This window comes from Salminus brasiliensis, chromosome 23, assembly GCF_030463535.1.
Source record: "Salminus brasiliensis chromosome 23, fSalBra1.hap2, whole genome shotgun sequence".
NCBI lineage: Eukaryota > Metazoa > Chordata > Actinopteri > Characiformes > Bryconidae > Salminus > Salminus brasiliensis.
In genome coordinates, this window is record NC_132900.1 from 2425386 (window position 1) to 2442915 (window position 17530).

Below are 17530 nucleotides of genomic sequence, written 5' to 3' on the forward strand. Positions count from 1 at the left end.
GCTTTAAAATAACTCACGTATAAATAAGCGAGCACACCAGTCAGCTGTAGCAGAGCACAGAATGATTATCTGGATGTTAATATTAATAAGTCCAGCAGACATTGGGTGTTGGGTGTTGGGCTCCATATCAGCTAAAAGTCAGTCTTTTACGTTAATTTGACGTTAATATGTGACGTTTGGAAGACGTTCGGAAGATTTCGGATTTCTTACCATCACGACTTAAAACCAACAAAATATCCACGTCAGCTCTCATCACTATTGAAGTGGGCATTAGACGATGTCCAGATCTTGGCCAGACGTCACCAATTTCAACCAGATAACAACGTATAATGATGTTGGTGGGTACCCAGCTAGGTAAATAAGCAAGTAACCAATTAAAATCTGTAAAAACACTGTTTTCCATATTTTACACACTTTTAATCTGAATTAATTTTTTTATTTATTACTTAACATATATACTTTTTTCTAATATACCTATATATTTATAATTTTACCCCATTTTCTACCCCAAGTCCAATTACCACTAGCAACGCCCCCAACACTAGGAAGATGAGGACTAGTACATGTCTCCTCCGACACACCCAAAGCTAACCACTGCCTCTTTTCCAACTGCCGCTGATGTAGCATCACTAGTTAGCCAAGCATGGCTTTCATACAACAGCTAACAGAGGCCGGTGTTGACCACAGCAGGAACGATGTGGGGAGGAAAGTGCCATCAACACACCCCTCAGAGTCAGTTGTGCTCTCTCTAATTCTGGCTGCTGATGGCAAGCAGCATGACCTGGGATTCGAACCAGGGATCTTCGGATCATTATAATCTGTCATTATATGTGTCGTAACTTCTTCTTCTTCTTCTCGATAAAACACAGATTCTGACCAGGACTGTCCAGACAGGACTGTACATACAGAGCAAGAGAGTGCTGAGAGAGAGAGGCTGAGAACACAACAATAATGGCATGCAGCTGTGAGAGGGCCAACACTTTCGCACGCTTTAATACTGCAGCCGGGCAGTAAAACTCGGAGCCATTGTGCTCCGTGCGTCCGTCACCCTCTAAATGCCCCCATTCATCTCACAGCCAAGGCATGCATAACTATTCACCCCCCAACAACAATCTCCCTCCGCCAGCCCTCAGCACTCCCTCCCTCACAACAAAGTGCTCATTTAGCCGGCCGGCTAGCCTATCGCTCCATCACGCCGCGCTGCACTCTCCAAGGTTAAAAGTCCGTGGTTAACTCCTGCTGCGCTTTCTGGTGGTCCTGGAAAAAACAACCCCCCTGTGTTACTACACAATAGCCTTGTTAAAGCTGCAGTGGTGTTGCAGTTGAACTGGAGGAAGGCTTGTTTGATTAGAGGACTCCCTGAGGTGCAAAAAAGGGCAAAAGGGCAAACAGGCCCCAGCTAATTTTGACTTTTGAGAGCATGCTCGAGGTCCAGAAAACATTTGGGTTGTGCAATAATACATGTAGCACTGCGCTAACACAACAAACCACAGGTTCATTTAAAGGTACCCTGGAATGTAAACGGTGTTTATCCCGTCGTGAACCTCCACCAAGAACATTCAGAGGAACCAACGCAGAGCTGGAAAACAGGACAACTGCAAAACCCCAAAACTGTTACATCACAGTTCTAACCCCGCCAACTAAAACATAACAGAGACTTCGGAAAATATGGAGAATATGATGTTGATGATACTGGAGAGCAGCTCATCACCTCCAGACTCTACTGGAATATGGGTTGCTACAGGACCCAGGCCTCGTGACCCCAGCCTTTCCTGTGCTAGTATCCGCAGAAGGGGAGTGTAAACTGGGCATGTGACAAAGCAAAATCCAGGGCTCTGCGCTAGGCTATTAGCATCCCTTCTCTCCATCGTCCACCAAACTGGGGCTGAACCAGGGTCGCCAGCCATCAAACCCTGGCTGTGAGACTCACTCTCTTTAATATTTTACAATATTTACATTGTGGGGTATTTCTGAAATCAACGCAGAGTGGTTATCCATACAGCACCTAAAATATTTGGCTGTACATCCCATAGCAGGTTGCACCTGGACCAGACCCTTTTTCAGACCTACTTTTTCATGCTTTTATTTTAAACTGATCACTAAATCATCCACATAATCAATAAATGAAACCATTACTAACATTATCAATAGTTTAACTTGCTGAAGTCTTTCCCTGCAGCAGACTGACGCTAAAGGAATTCACGGCTGGAATGTGTAATGCAAAGAATGTCACACTTGGCCACATGACCAGATACGCCACTCAGGGATCAAGGGCCATTTCCTGGCACTCATCATCACATGACCCAGCCCATATGATTCAAACGATAAAAAAAAAGCTCGGGCCTGTCCTTTACTTCCCTTTCCACTTTGTAACAGCAACGAAACCTCTTATTGCTTATTGCTGTCAAAAGCATATTATTAGATATTTTGTCCAATAAATCAAATCAAATCTAATAAAAAAACTGTTGTCACAAATCAGCTTTACACAATCAGTAATTAATAAAAGAGAAAAAAATTAATAACATAAAAATACATGAAAAATCTAGTAGAACCTCCCTCAGAGCTGGAGGAAGAAACCTTGGGAGGAACCAAGACTCACAAGTGGGACCCGACCCGTCCTCCTCTGATCAGAACTATTTATTTATTATTAATAATAGTCACAGAACCACCTAAAGGTTCTACCTAAAGGTTTATTATGTGTACAAAATCTGCTAAATATTGGTCAATGTGACACAATAGAAAACACCACTACCTGCCAGTGAGCTACCATACCATGTGGGAGACTGGGGTTCAATTCCCGGGCTGGGTGACTGTGCTGCGCTACACTAATAAGAGTCCTTGGGCAAGACTCCCAACACTGCATTAGTCATTTCTGCTCCTCTTATATTGTCGATTTTTTGTTATTATTATTTTGTTTATTTAATAATTGCTGTTTGGGTACAATGGGGACCTTGAGATCTCAATTCCGCTCCACCCCATGTACTACATGATGCGAAGGACAATAAAGTCTTCTTAAATCCTTGAATCCACCTCTGTAATATGAGCTCTGGATTAGCTAAATACCATAAATGTAATATACTCTACACTGTAGAACACTTTTTAATGACAGAAATAAAAAAACAAAAACAAATAAAATTATGTGTATATATATATACATATATATACACACACACACACTCACACACACATATATACACATATACAACACATGCATGCTATTCTAGAATAGGTGTAAATATATGTTTCTTGTAAGAGGCTGTATGGGGTGCTAGAAGTTGACGGATTCAGCTGGACTGACGACCAGGAAATACTGCTGTGTCATTCCCGCCAGCTGCGGGCCCCGGAGCGATGCCACTGGTGGAGTTCTTTCGCTCAATCCAATAAGTGACGAATAAACCAGGGGAAATGTGCAGAGATGTAGGAAGTCAATGTTGCCAGGTTTTGCATATTCAGTGCTTGTCTTTTCAGGTAAAGCCTCGGGGGTCAGAGGCATGATGACAATTGGCAAGTATTTTATTAGAGCCACGGTTTACAGGTCCAAAACATTACGATGAAATTCGGAAACTAAAACCGGTCCATTTAGAATGACGTCACCAAAAACAGTACATATTCATACATCCACCTTTTTTAGCAGTTTAGCCCCTCCCACTCAGGCTCAGGTTATATATAGTTATATATATAAGCTGTGAATCAGTATTCTCAGTATTGCTCATGTTCAAGTTCATGAAGAATGATCCAACAGAAATGCTAACCTGTTTACACTGACCTCCATTGAAATGACTATATATATATATATATATATATATATATATATACATTTTTATTATTTGTTTTTAATGTATACATATATACACACAGTTATTTCTATTCTATATATATATATATATATATATACACACACATAATATAATATATCTTAATGTAAATGTTTATAAATAGTTGTCCCAATTTTCCATTGTTTTTATTGACATTTACGTCCATTGAAAAACTTGCAATGGTGCTCAGTCCTGTGACCTGTGAAAATTAGGCAGCTTTTTAGGAAACCATTTTAGGGAAGTCATTGTAAATTACATTTTCCTTTAAGTAAATCAGGCTTTGACAGCTAATGTACATAATTTATCATTTACAACCCTGTTATCCACATAAAACCAGTGTAGGACCTGTCTCATACCTGTCAATAAAGGAAGGCATGTTGACCTCCTTAAAGTGTTGCTCTGTCCTTTGAGAAATTACAGATTAAGACGTAGTGTTGTGAGGACAGTCTTCTTCACCATAAAGCTCTTCAAAACTAGAGGAAACTGAAGAGGTCTGGTGCAGGACGAGATCTGACAACTCCAGCTGTCCACAACCACCAATCATCAGAAGACGAGTTTCTGAGAGTCAGCAGCTTGTGTGATTGGCAGCTCACATGGCAACACCTGGTCTTAATATCTTAATATCTGACCAAGTCTCAGTTTCAGCTGTGAGGAGAAGACTTGGAGCTGCAGGTTCAACTGCAGGTGGAGGCGGAGGTGGAGACAGTCAGCGCTAAGATGGCAAAACAAGCAAAGCAGGCTTGGGTAGACCATCAGCACTGACTGTAGAAATGTGTATGTATATATATATATATATATATATATATATATATATAAATATACCATTTAAAATTCATCTGATGGTTTACAACCAAAAGTGTACCTATTTGTCTAAATCATGAAAAAAGAAAATTATCGTGAGACTGTCACAATTTTAAAATACAAAAATACAGTGATAAACATTTTGGGCCAGACCGTCCAGCCTTAGTATATATCAGCCATAAGGGTGCAGTATTATAAACAACCTGATTAATTCTGAGGCCTTGAGAGAGGTTGAAAATGACCATGACCATGTTTAGCCTTAAAACAAATCACTCACTTAACTCTCAAAAACCCCGCAGATTACTAGATTACTCATACAGTCAACAGTGACGGTGCTAAAAATAATCTTGCAATTGTCCTACTATGGAGATCTGCACATGATAGAACAGCACATGAGCTTTACACTGAGTGAACCCAGCCCACAGGGTCAAGGACACGCTACCACAGAGCACCTGAGCGGGGAGGAGCTAAGAGAGAGAGAGAGAGAGAGAGAGAGAGAGAGAGAATCATAAGAAACCACAGTGAAGGAAAGAGGAGGAAAGTGAAAGTGACTGAGAAGCACTGAGGTAAACACCTGGCTCCAACCCAGGGCCCTTCCACACTGCACCTATTCTGTACTGACGTGGAAAAACCCAAAGGCTTCTGGGGAACTTTAAGGGAACAGATGTCGACCAGAGATCATATTTTGAAGGTTTTCCAACTTCCAAGACATTGCACTGGAGCTAGTCCTGCAGTCTGCCTTTCTTCCACACATCAGTGAAAGAGTGGGAGGTTCTGAAGAGCTCACTGAACTCCAGCGTGGTTCTGTACGTAATAGGAGACACCGCTGCACCAACAACAACAAGTCAGCTGGTGAAATCTCCTCCCTCCTAGATCTTCCTCCATCAGCTGTGAGTGGTGTTATTATTGAACAGTGGAAGAGTTTAGGAGGAACAGCTCACAGAGAGCAGCTCAGTGTCCACCGAGTGTCTGTCAGTCCACGTAAAGTTACAGAGCGGGGTCAGGGCTGAGTGCTGAGCTCCATAACTGCAGCAGAGCTCCAGACCTGCTGTGTAGGTGTCCCAATACTTTTGTCCATATAGTGTAGCTTGGTTATCTCTGACCAGGGATGCCCAAACGTTTGCTTTTCGGCCCCCTCAGGATTCTCTTACCTCTTTTCAGTTCATCTGAATCCACAAATGGTCATCAGCATGCAGGCCTACGCTGAGAATGCCAAAACAGGAGGACGTGAATGTGAGGTGGCTGCTGTGACACAGAGGCCAGTTGTGTAACACAGTGGCACCTGCAGGCTCGCCCTTTCTCCACATTGGCAAAGAGGTTACAACATTTGGGGGCCCTCTGGGGACCCCACTCTTTCTTTCTTTCTTTCTTTTACTCTCACACCAACAACAAACACCCTAAGTATCCTTAGTATCCTTAGGCTCTCACGGCGCAGCTCACACAGCCCCCCTCTGTTCCCAACAGCTAAATTAAGCCTCATTCAGTTCCGATCCTTTGTTTTTACCACTGTGCTCTAGCAGAATACGGCCTCGGCCCCAGTAACGGACATTATTAGCAGCCTGCCCCAGTGGAAGTGTTCTCAGAAGGTAGCAGAACAGTTTAGTTTAGTTCAGAGTGGAACTACTTCACAGGGGAACGTGAGAACTTGATGTGGTTCTGTGGTTCTAGAGCTCTGGCTGCATTTGAGAGCTTTTCCTCCAGACGTTTGCGTATTGTCTGCTGTAGGGCTGCAACAGCGAATCGATAAAATTGATAATAATCGGTTATTAAAAGTGTTGGCAACGAATTTCATGATCGATTCGTTGTGTGTGTTACTTTTATTAATAGTTGAATTCGCTTACGCAGTGTTTAAATATGATTTATTTAAAATTCTAATTTTTTACACAATGGTGATAATTAATGATTAAGCTTCAAGTTTTGAGTAAAAGTGAAGACACTACATATGAACATACTAAAGGTAATTCATCCTGTCTCACTCCTTATTCCCATACAGTGTAATGCTTTTATTTTTGCTTTATTATTAAATTTTAAAAATTTTAATTTATTATTTACATATTTAATTTTATTGTACATATTTATTTGCTCATTTGCATTTATTCAATGTTCTATTTTTAAATAATATTTTTAATATTTTTAATATTTTTAATCCGGCTCATCAATTACTCAAAAAAATAATCAACAGATTAACCCATTATTAAAATAATCATTTGTTGCAGCCCTAGTCTGCTGGAAAACACTCCCAACTCCAGCTGTTTACAAAACAGACTGTCCGACGCAGGAACAGCTTTTACCCTCAGACCATCACCTTCCTCAACAGCTGATCACCATCATCATCATCTACAGGCCATAGATATTACTGATACACCATCATCATCAGTCTTATCCTACAGTCACTGCATTACTGCACCATTACATTATGAAATGTCATATTTACACTGCTGTATTTACACAATATTTAATCTGTATAGAGCTGCTTACTGCTGTTCTGTGAATTACACTGTATAGGAATGTCCTGGTATAGTCTCTGTATACTGTGTATTCTACTGTTCTCTGTGTATTATGTACTGTCTGTAAATTATATGTAGAGTAGCTTGCCGCTAACAGCCGGAAACTACTACATTTGGCCTACATTTGAGGAGCCAAGCTCTCGTACCTTTGTTCATTTCTAATAGGGAGCCTTCCAGAATGTCTCACAATCCCTATAGACCATCATTTCGAGCCACCTGAGACCTTCTGCAACAATGAAATACACAGCAATCACTGGTCACTAGTCTATTCACACCATTTTCCCCTATTCATCCACTCACAACACCAACAGAATGCTTTCCCCCGGGCCGGGCCCATTCCTCTCAGAGGAAGTGATGCAGTCTGTACCTGCCTGGCAGGAAATGGCTGTGGCAGTGGGTTAGGCTTTACAAATAAGGAAACCATGCCCATATAAGAGCATGCAGATTATGAAACGCAGCAGGGTGAAGGCAGGTGAGGTATACAAAGACAAGGCCTGGAATGCCTTATCAGAACAAGTGCTGCAGTGATTGTATACGGTTCCGAAATGGACTAATATGGGCTAAACCTGGTCTGGGACTCACTGTTACCCTATTAAACCACTGACACGGGACATTCCTGTAGTGCTGTCTATTGTATATACATCAACCAGCCATAACATTAAAACCAAGCCTAATATTGTGCAGCATAAACATGGCATGGACTCCACAATACCTCTGGCACACCAGTGTGGCCTCCAAGCAGAATTCATTACAAGCGGTGTCCACAAACTTTTGGACAGATAGTGTAACATAATGCAGCTTAAGCAAAGGTTTGGCTGTAAACCAGTGTGACCTCCATGACCCATGCACGTCCATTCTGCCAATAGAATAGGACTCTCTGTCCATACTCTCTCTCACCATGCTGCCTAATGCCACCAACGTGGGCTAGTAGAGGGGTATAAAGCCCCCCAGCCTTGAGCTGTGGTGCAGTGGAAGAAATGATGGATGGTGGTGGAGCTCCATCCACCACTTTTGGGATGAATTAGGGAGTGAGCATCCTGACCTCACTACTGCTGCTCTTGTCCCTTGTTCACAGCAGTGCTCCTCTGCCTTTATCCCTGGACAGTAGTAACAACGAATGAGCAGGTGTCCCAATACTTTTGTCCAGATGGTGTATTTATTATTCTGATCATATCTTGCTTAGCTGCATTGTACAGATTTGCGGATCTGTGTCAGCGCAAAGCAAACACCTCAACCTCAGTCAACAAGTCATTCCCAGATAGCCGAGCACGCCAACCCGTCAACAGACCCGCTGCGGTAATGACACCCTTACACATGTAAGGCAATCCACTTAGCCGCTGCCGGCCGGCATCTGTGACAACATCGGATCTGAATGTGTGTCGCTCTGAATGAAAGATTTCTTTTAAGGCTGACAGAGCAAACCGCCCACAACCTCCACTGAACCACAGACCACAGCCAGTCAGCGAGAGGACCTTTAAAGGCTGCTGGATTCAGCTGATAAAATGCTGTTGCTGTAACTCCAGCAGTAATCGCTACCGTCCCGCTCCCGGACTGCTGGTACCAGGTGGCGGAAGCCCAGAGACGAATGTGAACTGGTTTGGGATCAGATAACAAAAAAAAACAAAACACAAGCAGCTCAGAAATACATGTACTCTATTTTGACAAAAGTATTGGGACACCTGCTCATTCTGTGTTTCTTCTTAGATCAGGGGTATTCAAATCCTGCTTTTGTTGGAGTAACTGTCTCTAATGTCTAGGGAGGAAGGCTTTCTAATTGATTTTGGAGGAGCATAGCTGTGAGGATTTGACTGCATTCCCCGTCAGGTCAGGATGTTAGATGATCACCATCCCACCTCATCCCCAACAGGGTTCTTCCACTGCTCCACAGCTCAATCGCAAGCTGCAGGGGGCTTTTTACCCCTCTAGCCCACGTCTGCCAGTAGTGTGTATCTGCTCCAGAGTAATGGGTGCAGCTTAAAGCAGCTGAATGCATTCATTAGAAGGGGTGTCCACAAACATTTGGCAGTAGACACCAAGAAAGGCCAAGGCCAAGAAAGCTCTGAGAGAAGCTCTGGTGCTGGAGCACCGTTCTACTGTGCAGCATTGCTTCCACAAACCATCATCCCCACCATATGCTGGCATGCCTGTGTCTGTGCTGCACAGCGGAGGTGTTTCCAGCCTCACAATAATTAAGGAAAGAGACACCTGAGCACACAGTAAGCGTCCCAGTCCCAACACTGATTTACCAACACCAGCACGTGCTTTGTTTATCTGTACTGAGACAGGTGTCAAGCGGCTGGAGCAAATGCAAGTCATCCTAACCTCAGCTGAAGTGCTGGAAGAGCAACGTCCACAAATCCAGGCCAAAGGTAAAAAAGTAAAGTGATCACACAGTGCCACCCTTTGGAGGACAGTGGAACTGCAGGCTTCCGGCTAGGGTTAGGACAGACATGCCATAACAACAAGGCAGGGCCATCACCGATACACACCTCAATCAGACAAGCTAATCAATCACTTTTTCTTTTATTGTTAAGTCAACCTGAATCAATATCAAAATGATAAATTAATTAAATTAAATTATAAAAATATTATATTTAATTTAATTAAAATATACCCTGATAGTTCAGGGTTGTGGTCATATAATGAACTCACCGAAATAATATTTTTTAAAAGATAAAATTCTTCCTAACTTGTAAACTTCTGATGTTAGATGACATCACCACGCACGAGCAGGCAGGGCAAAACTATACTGACCAATATCATATTTCTCATGGCAAAAGTATTTGGACACCTATTCATTCAATGTTTCTTTGAAATCAAGGGTATTAAAAATAGTTTCTCCTGCAGTAACTGTCTCTACTGTCCACTGTGAGGATTTGATTGCATGCAGCGACAAGAGCATTGGTAAGGTCAGGATGTTGGAGGATGATCCCCACCCCACCTCATCATCCCTAACTCATCTCAACCCAAATGTACTAGACAGAGCACCACCATCATTCCAGAGAACACAGTTCTTCCACTGCTCCACAGCTCAGTGCTGGGGGGCTTTATACATACCCCTCTACTAGCCCACCCCTGGCATTAGGCAGCAGCATGGTGCCAATAGGTTCATTTTGAGTCCTATTCTATTGGCAGTACATCTCTACAGGGACTAGACAAGCTATGTGTCTGTGTGTGCATTTGAACATCCATGGCAGCAATGGGTGCAACTTAAAAGTAGCTGAAGCAGCAATCATTACAAGGGGTGTCCACAAACTTTTGGACAGATAGTGTAACATAATGCAGCTTGAGAAAAGGTTTGGCTGTAAAAATGCAACCCAGCTGAGGATATTCTAATGTGTTCGCATACAGCCAGATGAATAATAAAATAATAAAAAAAAAGTCCTCAAAGTCCTCTGGCGCCACCTTGGGTCAGGAAACTGAAACCACAAATGCTACAATGAGCAATAGCCTAACAAATATACACTATATGTCCAAATGTTTGTGGACACCCTTTCTAATGAATGCATTCAGCTACTTTAAGTTGCATCCGCTGCTGATACAGATGTGCAGACGCACACACACAGCTGCCAGGTGCCAATAGAATAGGACTCTCTGGAGCAGATAAACATCAACCTATTGGCACTAAACTGCCTAATGCCAGGAGTGGGCTAAAGGAGGGCTGTATATAAAGCCCCCCAGCAGCACTGAGCTGTGGAGCAGTGGAATAACTGTGTTCTCTGGAATGATGGATGATGGAGCTCCATCCAGTACTTTTAGGATGAGTTCTGGAATTGGGGATAAGTTGGGGTGTTAATAATCATCCAACATCCTAAGCTGAATGCAATCAAGTTCTCACAGCAATGCTCCTCCTCCAAAATCTAGTAGAAAGTCTTCTTCCCTGGACAGTAGAGACAGTTACTCCAACAAAAGCAGGATCAGCTCTTTTTAATACCCATGAGTTCAGAAGAAAGAACAAGTGTCCCAATACTTTTGTCCATATTGTGTAGCTAATTCGTAATTCGACTTTAACTTTTGGTTCTTAACAAGATCTGCAGAACCTCCGGCCTTTGTGCAGAGGAGCTAAGAGGAGGCAGCTCAGGCTTTTCAAGTTGGTTGACCGGCTTAACTCTTAATCAGTTTGACCAAGCCTGCTGACCAACATGGCCTGCATGACCATCACAATGATCATGATGGTCAACCATTATCTCATCCATTTACATTTACGGCTGATGCTCTCATCCAGAGCGACTTACAAGGATACTCGTATTACAGAGGTGGGCCAACGTAGTGTTAGGAGTCTTGCCCAGGGACTCTTATTGGTGTAGCCAGACCGGGAATCGAACCCCAGTCTCCAACATGGTGTGGTAGCTCAGTGGCAGGTAGGGGTGTTATCTGTTGCGCCACACCGACCATAAACTCCAGTGTGATAACCACGTAGTCTGGTATGTGGAGTGCGTGATGACGAAGGCCTACAGTTAGCACCAAGCTAACTTCACACACCGAACATGTCTTGGCTTATCAGCTTGGCTTGTGGTAAGAAGGGAGGGGGGGGTCTTTTGAGTTTTGGCCAAAATACCACTTCCATGTGAACTTCCAAAGAACGAAACCAGCCCTGGTTTTTACTGAAAGTGCAGCGTATTCTCTGAAACGCAAGAAAGGCATGATAAGGCAGGCACTCAGGCACTGATCCTACCATTACACAGTATGGCCGACTACATGTTTTAAAAAACTGCAGCAGGGCTGGGAGACATGGCAAAGAACGTGCCTTTTAATATTGAGCCACAATATTAAAACCACCTAGAGCTGGGCAATATGACGATATTTTATCGTATTGTGATAAATTGTGTTACAGTGATGACAATAAGCTTTTCTGATCAATAAACACTGATCAGCTGCAGGTTTCATTACTAACAGTGTAATTAGACTGAAGGGTTCATTAGATGCAGAGCAGCAGATGTTGAGTATAAATCACTGTATTCAGTACAGGAGAGGATCTGAACAGTAGTTTATAAGAATCTGCAGCTACTGATGTGTTTAGTCTGTGATTAGCTACATGTATCGTATCGTATCCTTGGAGCACTTTCGGTAGGTACTGACTACTTTTTTTTTTTGGCCACAATGAGGTTACAAAGGTATAAAAAGGCATAAAAAACAAATAATGTAAAGAACACCTTTCCAACTGTTAGGCATTGCAGTGGCTTGTGTTGCAGCCAGTGATACAGGAAACATTTCACTGGTAGAGGGATCAAGTCCAGTAATATAAGAATTGCTATGAGGTTTGACATGAACGACATTTTATATCGAGTGGTTGTCATGGTGACACTGTTATATTACATGTTTATGGCACGGTAACATCAATGCAATGTAGCAGAGTTCATCTACGCTTGGATTTTCCCAATTTCCTCCCTAATTTAGTCATTTCCAGTCCCCTCCCACTAGCTAGGACTCCCCCAGTCTGCTACAGAGCTGGGAGGCTGAAGGCTTGTCCACTCTAAACCCTACTCTAACGATATGTTTGACAACTGGACTTCCTGTCTCCTACAACGCATCAGATAGTCACCAGGACGACCACTCTGACATCATGGAGTCACTGCGTGAACTCTGAGTCAATAATATTCCATTACTGCCGAACTGTACCTAAAGCACCAGTCATTCCTCCATCACCACACCACCACTCCCTCCTCTAATCTAATCTACACTATATGTCCAAATGTTTGTGGACACCCCTTCTGATGAATAAAAGGCCGTCCTCCCTGGACAGTAGGGACAGTTTTAATAGGCTTGGCCTCAGAAGAAAGAAGAAAGTGAATGAGCAGGTGTCCCAATACTTTTGTCCATATAGTGTAACACTCTCCTTCCGCCTGAGATTTGATTTGATTTAGTCTGGTCATCACAAAAGTACACGTTCTTGCACAAACGTTTATCTTAACTCTAAAGCAGGGGAAATCTACATGGTGAAACCCAGCGTTTTGCAATCAAACTCAGCGGATGCGTATTGCATCAATTCCAAAAGTTCTGGAGCAACATTACTTTGTTTTAACTGGTCAACAGGCTGGGGCTGAACAGACAGACAGACAGACAGACAGACAGATAGACAGACAGATAGACAGACAGACAGATAAATATATGCTTTACTCATGCCTTTCCTGATACTGATATATATTATTATTTTTAATTTTTTATGGATTTCTCTTCCCAAATCTGTCTATAATAGTTGATCCATAATAGTTCAAATTAATACTTCAATTAATTAATTAATGCTTCAAATTTACTTTGAACTTTATGCAGCTGACTGCCAATTATCCCACCCATTCGTCAGGGTCTCCCAGTGGCTCAGTGGTCTAGTGCGGTACCACTATGGCGCTACCAGGGATCCTGAGTTCCAAGCCATGCCGCTTTGCCATCAGCAGCCAGAGTCCAAGAGAGCACAATTGGCCGTGCTTATCCCTTGGGTGGGTAGATGGCGCTCTCTCCCCTCATCACTGTTAGAGCTCCGGGCTATTGATGACAGGGTTGTGTCGATACCCCAAAAATTACACACACAAAGTCAAAATCAGACACTCGGAGGGTAAGGACTTCACACTCGACTCCTCCGATACATTCTTTTGTAAACTGCCTCCAATGAGCTTAAAGAAAAGCGCCAGGTCCCCCAGCTCTGCCAGACGCCTGTGCCAGCCAATAAGGGAGACAGCAGAGCCAATATTCTGCTCTCTCTGACTCTGGACGCTGATGGCAAAGCAGCATGGCTCGGGATTCGAACTCATGACCTCCAGGCCATAGTGGTAGCGCATTAGAGTGCTGAGCCATTTCCATTTATGTATGGAGTGGAGGCGCACCTTCGTGGCAGAGTTTCATGGAAAGAGCACCTTTCCAACTGTTAAGCACAGCAGCGGATCACTCAGGCTTGCGTTGCAGCCAGTGACACAGGAAACATTCCACTGGTAGAGGGACGAATTGGGATTGGGTTCAATACCAGCACAATCTGGAACGCTGAGGATGAATCTACAGCAGGATAATGAACACACCTAAACACACCTCAACATCCACAGTGGACAGTACCTCAAAACGTGTGAGGGGCCCTTACAGTCCCCCTGACCTAAACTAGAAAAATCTGTGGACAGACCTCAAAACAGCAAAGCAGCAAGACGACCCAAGACTTTCTCAGAACTAGAAAACTCCTGGAAATCAGGTCATCGTTTCTATTTACTTTTAACATTTAATATTTCATCCTTCTGCATGTGCCCGTAGATACTGATAATGACAATTCACTAGATCAAATATGAGCACCTACCAGCACTGTTGGAAATGAAGTAATCAAGAGTGTGGTTTGAAAGATCTTCCTGTGTAATACACCGCGAACATCTAACAAGACTGAACAGCGCTCCGGAGTTCACCAGAAGCTCAGCTGTAGAAGAACTGCACTATCACTCACATCCTGTGACTAACCAGCAACACTTGAGCGGCGGTGAGATTACAACAGTGCGGTGGTTCATCCTCTCAGTGGGAAATTACTGCGAGATTTTCGAGATTTCACTTTTGAGATGTTACAAAAGCTCTAATCACAACACCGTGAGGCTCTCCACTAACAATCCATGGGTTCTTCAGGCCCAATCATTTGAGCGTGGGTGTGTCCACTGCATAAGCCACACCCCTCCCCTCCTAGTTTACCCTAAAAACCTGCATCCAGAAGCCTGATGACCATATTTACCATTTGTAACGAACACAGATGGAATTTGGCCTCCGCTTTTATCCCATCCGCGCAGTGAACACGGTGGGTGAGCCACGGTGCGGTGGGCCACCATTGGGGACCAGAGAGGGTGAAGGGCCTTGCTCAAGGGCAGTGGCAGAAGGGGCAGCCTGCCGAGCCTGGGTATGGAACCCATATCCCTGTCATTGATAGCCTGTTAGAGCTCTCACCACCATTGAACCACCATTGCCTCAATATATTGACAAAAGTATTGGGACACCTCTTAATCACTGAATTCGGGCGTTATATATAAAATCCAGCCTCTAGCCCTGCAGTCAGCCTTTCTTCCACACATCAGTGAAAGAACGGGAGGTTCTGAAGAGCTCACTGAACTCCAGCGTGGTTCTGTATGTAATAGGAGACACCGCTGCACCAACAACAGTAAGTCAGCTGGTGAAATTTAGACCTTCCCTCCTAGATCTTCCTCCATCAGCTGTGAGTGGTGTTATTATTGAACAGTGGAAGAGTTTAGGAGGAACAGCTCACAGAGAGCAGCTCAGTGTCCACCGAGTGTCTGTCAGACCACGTAAAGATACAGAGCGGGGTCAGGGCCGAGTGCTGAGCTCAGAGCAGAGTGCAGAAAAGCCTCCAACTGACTCAGTAACTGCAGCAGAGCTCCAGACCTGCTGCTGCTGGTAGAGCTGAGAGCAAAGGAGGACCAGCTCCAGATTAATAATGCCTATGGGTTTAGAATGGGGTGGCATAAACGCTCTTGTGTAGGCGTAGCCCTAATATACATGCAATGTATAGCGTCCAGCATTAGAGTACATCCTAATAACTGAGCCAATATTCCATGGCAAGACTTCAAGGCCTGTCACCGGCTCCAAAGTCATACAGCGCAAAAAAACAGATCCCAGTATTATCAATGCAGTTGCCACTGGCACCAAACACTGAGCTTGTTTGGACGGATCAAGCCAGCGTGTCCCGATAACTGAGCTGATACTTCGTCACAATCTGAGGTTTGGAGATTTCTCACTGGCTCGTATTCCAAACAACAAGCTCCGCAGCCTGGACAGCTGACCGATTAGCATAGCCCAAACTCAAAACACTGTCCAGCTGCGTTTACTAAACACCTAACATCTAAGCGGCAGAACCGCATCCGGCCAGGCAGCTGACTGGTGGGCTATAAGTGTGCTATATTTATATATGTGACATGAAAGCTCATCAGAACCACACAGAACCATTTTAAAAGGTTCTTTAAAGAACCATGCACACACAACAGTTTCTCAAACAGAGAAGAAGCACTTCAGCATTCCTCAAGGGGTTCTTTGAGCTATCAGGGTTCCACACCCTTCAATGAACCAGCTGGAATGGTTCTATGCAGCACTAAAAAGGGTTCCACTATTGTTACTATTGTCAAAGAACCCTTTGTCTGAGAGAACGTCCCGAAAACAACAGCAGCAGCAGCCAGTACTGAGGAGTAAGAGCTGCATTCACACTAGGAAGGTCACGATTCAGTTTATTTATTTTTTGTCGGATATAACAATAATGGTAACAATCCGATCCAGATATTGGATCAGATATCGGATCAGATTGTAATGAAAACAACAGCAGCAGCAGCCGGTATTGTGGAGAAAGAGCTGCATTCACACTACTAGGAAAATCACAATTCAGGTTTTTTGTTTTTTTTTAGTCGGATATAACGATAATGATAACAATCCGATCCAGATATTGGATCAGATATCGGATCGGATTGTAATAAAAACAACAGCAGCCAGTATTGTGAAGTAAGAGCTGCATTCACACTACTAGGAAAGTCACGATTCAGTTGTTTTTTTGTTTTTTGTCAGATATAACGATAACGATAACAATCCGATCCGAAAACAACAGCTGCTGCTGCAGTTGTTTTCATAACAATCCGATCCGATATCTGATCTTTCTCATCTCCAAAGCGCCAGGCAGGTCTTGCGGGGTGTTCCCAGTAAGCAGTGGTCAGTACCTACCAAAAATGGTTCCAGAAAGGACAAGCAGTAAACCGGCGACAGGGTCATGGGCACCCACGGCTCTCACGGATGATAAAGTGCAGAGCGTCTGAAGCTCCTCACCGAAACGCCTTCCACCTAATGCTGATGAAGACGCTGCCAGATGCCTGAGACACTGTTCTACCAGAGTTCTGAGAAGATTCTGGCTCTAGAATCCATTCATTAATCGGCACAATTGCCAGGATAGCTATACACTTAATTGACAAAAGTATTGGGACACCTGCTTATTCACTGTTTCTTCTGAAATCAAAGGTATTAAGAAGAGTTTCTCCTGCTTGTGTTGGAGGAACTGTCTCTACTGTCCAGTTAGGAAGGCTTTCTACTAGATTTTGAAGGAGCACTGCTGTGAGAATTTGATTGCATTCAGCGCTCAGCGCATTAGTGAGGTCAGGATGTTGGACGATCCCACACCACCCTGCCTCATTCCCAACTCATCCCATTCAAAAGTGCTGGATGGAGCTCCACCCATCCATCAGTCCACTGCTCCACAGCTCAATGCTGTTGGGGGGGCTTTATACATACCCCTCTACTAGCCCACGCCTGGTACTTCTCTACAGGGACTAGACAAGCTGTGTGTGTGCATTTGCACATCTGTACACATCTGTCAGCAATGTACAATAGCTGAATGCATTAATTAGGAATTAATAAGGAAGGGGTGTCCACAAATATTTGGACACAAATATTTATTTAGCTAGA

The 17530-nt window shown here is 43.6% G+C and overlaps 1 protein-coding gene across 1 annotated transcript in view; it reads right to left on the reverse strand.

Moving 5' to 3' along the window:
- The window catches only part of gng12a (guanine nucleotide binding protein (G protein), gamma 12a), a 28898-nt gene that overhangs the window by 10752 nt on the left and 616 nt on the right, over window positions 1–17530 (reverse strand). The gene's annotated exons all lie outside the window — the stretch shown is intronic.